Genomic DNA, 6,000 nt, shown 5'->3' on the forward strand with positions numbered 1-6,000 from the left:
GTTGCCTGTAAGAGATTGCTTGCAAGAGAGATTGAGTGCAATAAGGCCGCCTTTGCATGTCTACATTATTTACTGTATACTTACTGTTTCTTTTCCTGTATGTTATACGTGCAATAAAGTGTTTCTTCTTCTTCTTAAAATCTGGTATTATACTTAGACTTTAAGTGCTGGAATGGCAGTCCCGAACTGTAAACGCAGCGTTTGTCGGCCCCCAACGAGGTGGACAGACGACATTAAGCGCGTCGCAGGTAGCCGCTGGATCCAAGCGGCACAGAACCGTGGAACTTGGAACTCCCTACATAAGACCTATGTCCAGCAGTGGACGTCTATCGGTTGATATGATGATGACGCTTTTAGAAAAGTCCTATTATAGTATTAAGGACTACGTCAACGATAAAAAAGCTTGGGTGTAAATTATTGCTCTAACCAGGTTGCTTCTTTAATAGTTTTTAAATGACAATGTGAGATGGTGATAAAAAAAAATAACAACCGGCTAAGTTTGTTGTGGGCTTCTTCTTAGACCAGGGCGCGTTTGGAAACCTCGTAGCTTTAGTTTTTAATTGAAGAATTTATTTATCGCCATCAACTCACTCCTATGTCATGTTTTGCATGTAATGTACGCATCAAAAGTGCCATCTATGTTCCTATTGGAATAAAGAAATATTTGACTTTGACTTTTGACTTTGCTCATAATCTGGTATTTTGAGAATCTGGTATTATACTCTGGAGCGATGTTATGTTGTTCTTACTTATATTGCAATAAAGTTGGATCGAAGTAAGTAGTAAAGATTTTGGTGACAGATGGTACCACTTACCATCAAATGGGCCATCGGTTTACCATCAGATGGGCAGCGACAATTAATTCAAAAATCTTAGTTTATTAAAAATAAAATATTTTTGATGAAATAATTTTCATAACATTCAGCAAAATCTAAAGCTATAATTTATATGCATATATAAAAAGCAAGATCTCCACATCTTTCTTCTGGGATTATTAGTTTGAGATTAAGAAATGTTCGATGTTTTTATAATACGCGGTGACAACTAAAACACCAGCTGTTTTTACATTTCAGGTGAAATGGAGACTGATCATTGTTACGACCGAAACAAGATACGAAACTAAGATTCTATTATTCACCACACGTTCACACACACTTACATCAAACATCCACACGTTTTTCCATAAATACCTAGGCCTACTTGACATGTAATATTTTTTTTATATATTTCTTCCCGTATGGAATAGGCAAAGGTATATCACCGTACAGCCATGTCTCCATAATATGTATTATTTTTAATTTTACCTATTCTTGTTTCTTAGTGCCCACAACACAAGCTACGCTTACTTTGGGGTTAGATCTTTATTTACATATTGTCGTAGTATAATTGTTTATTTATTATTTCGGCTGAGGCATAGACAAAAGAATAATACTTTAATTTTACTTTATTGGAAAAAAAAACCCCGGAATCGTATCGGTTGGTCGGAGTCGTGTCGTTCTCGTATACAGAAACACCTCCGCACCATGAAAGATAACATTCCGCAGAATTGCACATGTTTTGACTAATTACCTAATCGACGGATAACCGAGTGACCCGGAGCGAATGCGTCAAATGGTAGTTGGTTATGCGTGAACCGGAGCGGGGAGAGTTTACCTACGCTTTAGTTTCTTTTTTTTTTATTCAATACAATGCAAATCCTGTAAAATTCAGTTCAGCGATAATGCCGCCTTGTTGTAATCTATATATATAAAAGAGAAAGTGTGTGGGTATGTTCCGTATAGGCTCCGGAACGGCTGGACCGATTTCAATGAAACTTTCATGGAATCTCCGGATTGACCTGGCGAGTAATCCTGTAAAGTTTGGTGACGATCGGAGCACTCCTATTTTTGAACTGTCAAATACAGCTTTAATATACTATGATGATATTCTTTTGTTGGGTGTTCTTGGGTGTAGATAATGATCTTCACCCGCTCGAGAAGCAGTGGCGTGCACTTCATATATGCACAAAAGCTCTGCATACCCTAAATTGTTTGTATAACTCATAAACACGCAGGATTGTTCCATTTTATGGCATCATCCTTCTTTATGCATACCCTGGTCAAAAACCCTGTGCACGCCACTGTCGAGAAGAGAATAGAAGAGAATGAATACGGAGAGAAATAAATGATTTGATATATTATGAGACTTAAATTAAAAATTTAATGATGTAAGTTTATTGTTTAAATAAAATAAAGCAAAATCTAGCCCGGCGAAGCGGGCTGGGTACGCTAGTTACCTATATTTAAGTTAACTGTCGTCCTTTCAATAAAGTCTCTCAGTTTGTTTAGTTCCTCATAGTTGCGGCTTCTTTTTACTCCCCCAACCTTAGCGCCACTCTCAACAAGAGGAGGCCTAAATTCAAAATTCGAATTCGAATTCAAATTCTAAAATCGTAGAAGAACCAGAGTTACCGACACAGCTCAACGAGTCGCGAAGCTGAAGTGGCAATGGGCATAGTTCGGAGAAAGGATGGAAGTTGGGGTCCCAAGGTGCTGGAATGGCAGCCCCGAACTGCTAAACGCAGTGGACAGACGACATTAAGCGCGTCGCGTAGCCGCTGGCTCCAAGCGGCAAAGCACCGATGAATTTGGAATTCCCTACAAAATACCTATGTCCAGCTGTGGACGTCTGTGATGATATAAAAAAAGATACTGTAAGAAAACTAAATTAAAAAAAAAAAAACTAGTACTAGATCATTCAAAAATAGTTAGTTACACATGATAGACGTTAATCACATTGAGGTAAAGGTGCCTTGTTATTCAGAGATAACCTAAAAGGTAAACGACAATTTAAGTGTACGCTAGCCGGCAATTCGTCGCCAAAAAAAAACAAACGACGGAGATGCAATAATAAACTAAGTGTTTTTTTTAGTAGAAGTAGAGCTTTTTTTTTTTTTCAAAAAAAATAATCTTTATTCAAGTGTAGGTGGCACTTTTGATGCGTACATTACATGAGAATTACACGGTAGTGAGATAATGGCGATAACCATATTCGTAAACTTAAAACTAAAGCTACGAGGGTTCCAAACGTGTCCTGGTCTAAGAAAAAGCCCACAACAAACTTAGACGGGTGTTTTTTTTGTTATCACCATCTCACACTGTCATTTAAAATTTATCGAAGTGCAACCTGTTTAACCTTATACTATAACTAGTTGTACCCTGCCTCGCTTCGCTGTGGCACATTTTGATTGAATGGTTGAGAAAAATACATAAAAACAATCCTTCATGCGTATTATATATCATGCTAAAATTTCAGCCCGATCATTGCAGAACTTTTTGAGTTTTTGAAGCGTACACAAACCAACATAACATTTTTATATTTATAGCTACTTATGTGTTTTAGCACTAAAGATGTCCCCTCCTACTTCCAGAGGCAACCAGTATTATTTGGAAATTATAGATAGTAGCAATCATTGACTGCAAATCTTACATAGACTCTTCCGCACTTAAAGTTTTAGTAGTAGTTAACCTATTATATAGATTATTAGTATAAGATAAGTATTTATGTTTTTTATTCAAAAAGTTGCATCTCCGTTAAAAAGGCGATAGCCCAGTGGGTGGGAGCTCGACATCACTTTTGGGGGGCCGAATCCCAGCACACACCTCCAACTTTTCTAAGTTATGTGCGTTTTAAGTAATTAACAACTTGCTTCAACGGTGAAGGAAAACATCGTGAGGAAACCTGCATGCCCGAGAGTTCTACATACTGTTCTCAAAGGTGCGGTGGTGTGTGGAGTCCACCAATCCGCACTGGGTCAGCGTGTTGGACTACGACCTTAACCCATTGTGGAAGGAGACCCAACCATCTGTCTAGATTAATTTTCAAAAAATGATAATGACGATGAATTTAATGTTTTCGAGAACCAAAAGCCTAGGTGACTTCCAGTACTTTCAACTTATTCCATTACTAAAATAAAGACTAACCAATTTTTTTTTGCAATTATAACATTAGGATGCGGGAAGCGCAACCTTAAGTTGAGGCATACAAAGTAAAGTTCAGAAGAGAAGTCCTAGCGCGGGATCATATTGGGCCATCGCTGGGACTACTAAGCTAATAAAGCTTTCTACAAACTCGCGACATGTCTTACCCCCTCAAAATCTAAGTCGAGAAATAATCATTGATACCACGCCGCGGGTAGGCACGGTGGTTATTTCGGAAAAAAAAGTATTCTATCCTTCAGAGTGGAATGTTTTCCAGGAACATAAGTACCTAGCCAAAGTTACTCTCAGCAGTAACATCTTGGACCATCGCTGGAACTACTAAAACTACAAGCTTACGACGCTAGTGTAAAAAAAAAAAATCAAAATTCATTTATCAAGTAGGCCTAATACAAGCACTTTTGAAACGTCAAGTCTGTCCGTGTGTAGTGACTCTACCACCGGTTCGGAAGGCAGATTCTACCGAGAAGAAGCCGGCAAGAAACTCAGCAGTTGCTCTTTTCCAACATCAAAAATTTACATTTTATATTTTAACATTCATTTTTCTATCTTGTGAGAGATGAAAGCGGAGCCGGATGCTTCCAAGCAACCTTGTCATTAAGAAACTCATCAATTGTATAATAACCTCGCTGTAATAAATGTGTTTTAACACATTCTTTAAACTTATGCATTGGTAGGTCCAAAATTACCTGTAAGGTAGAAGACCGTTTCAATTGCATGCGAATACTAGCTATAAGCGGAGCTGTTTTTCGAAAATAAACGATTAACCCCTTGAATATCCCTTCGTCCAACTTATAACACCCTTTTTAAAATTTAAACAGCAAATTTTCGGAACCGATCATAACAATACCTTTCAGTGAATATAAAACATGGCTACATAAACAGACGCAATCCTCACACCCAGAGCTATGGATTAACGAAAACTTACATTTCCATGCCACACACACGACTAACAACCGAACTGCTAAAACTAAGTCGGAACAAACTGAGGAAAGTAGTAAGCATGATAACAGGGCATTGCCAACAAACACCTTTTTTTAGGTATAACCGACAGTCCCCTGTGCAGAGCATGCATGGAGGCAGATGAAACACCAAATCACCGAGTAGCAGAGCAACGCGTAGCATGCCTTGGCTCCCCAGCATCACTCCCTGAAGGACTTGGCGACCTGGGCGGCCTGCTAAGCTTCTGGAGTGAGCTCGGCTGGCTGGAGTGACCAGCGGGGAGCCGTACCAGTGGCACTACGTACAACGGAAGGTTCCGGATGACCAAGTACGGAGACAAGCCGAGGGAAAGAAGAAGAAGACGCTACCTATTCAAAAAGCAAATGCAATGTGCATTAAGATTGTCAACCTGTTATCACAAAGTTTACAGATTTTACCTCTGAGAAGATTCTAACCAGCTTTGAAGAAATGGTTCTTACAAAATTCATTTTATTCAGTCAAGTTATTTTTAGGGCAGCGAAATATTTGATTTGATACATATACCTAATTACCTATACTGACAATGTACTTAATATCACGCTTTTTAATTTACCTCAATATTAGGCCGTCGATGTGAACGACAAAATATGCGAGAAACACAAAACGTTAACATATTTTTTTTTAATAAATATAAATATACTACGACAATACAGCCATCTAGCCCCAAAGTAAGCGTAGCTTGTGTTATGGGTACTTAGATGACTGATGAATATTTTAATGAATATAATACACATAAATACTTATAATATACATATTGGTGGAGCCAGTACCCTATTTAGGTTCGAGGGGGCTCTGGCTGTCCAAATAATGGACTACTATTAGCACTGTAGTATTAGATTCGTTTATTGTAGAAATACTATGTAATACAGTTCACAAAGGTTATACGACAAATATAATAAAGTGATTGCTATGCGTATGAACGTTTCCCCCCGAACCCCGCATATTGGTAGTGGCCGAAGTTATACCGCTATCCACGTATATAGGTCCACTAGATTTAAATCCGGGTTCGCAATACTGTCTTGAACACAGATAAACACCCAGA

Source organism: Pararge aegeria, chromosome 26 (assembly GCF_905163445.1).
Source record: "Pararge aegeria chromosome 26, ilParAegt1.1, whole genome shotgun sequence".
Classification (NCBI taxonomy): domain Eukaryota; kingdom Metazoa; phylum Arthropoda; class Insecta; order Lepidoptera; family Nymphalidae; genus Pararge; species Pararge aegeria.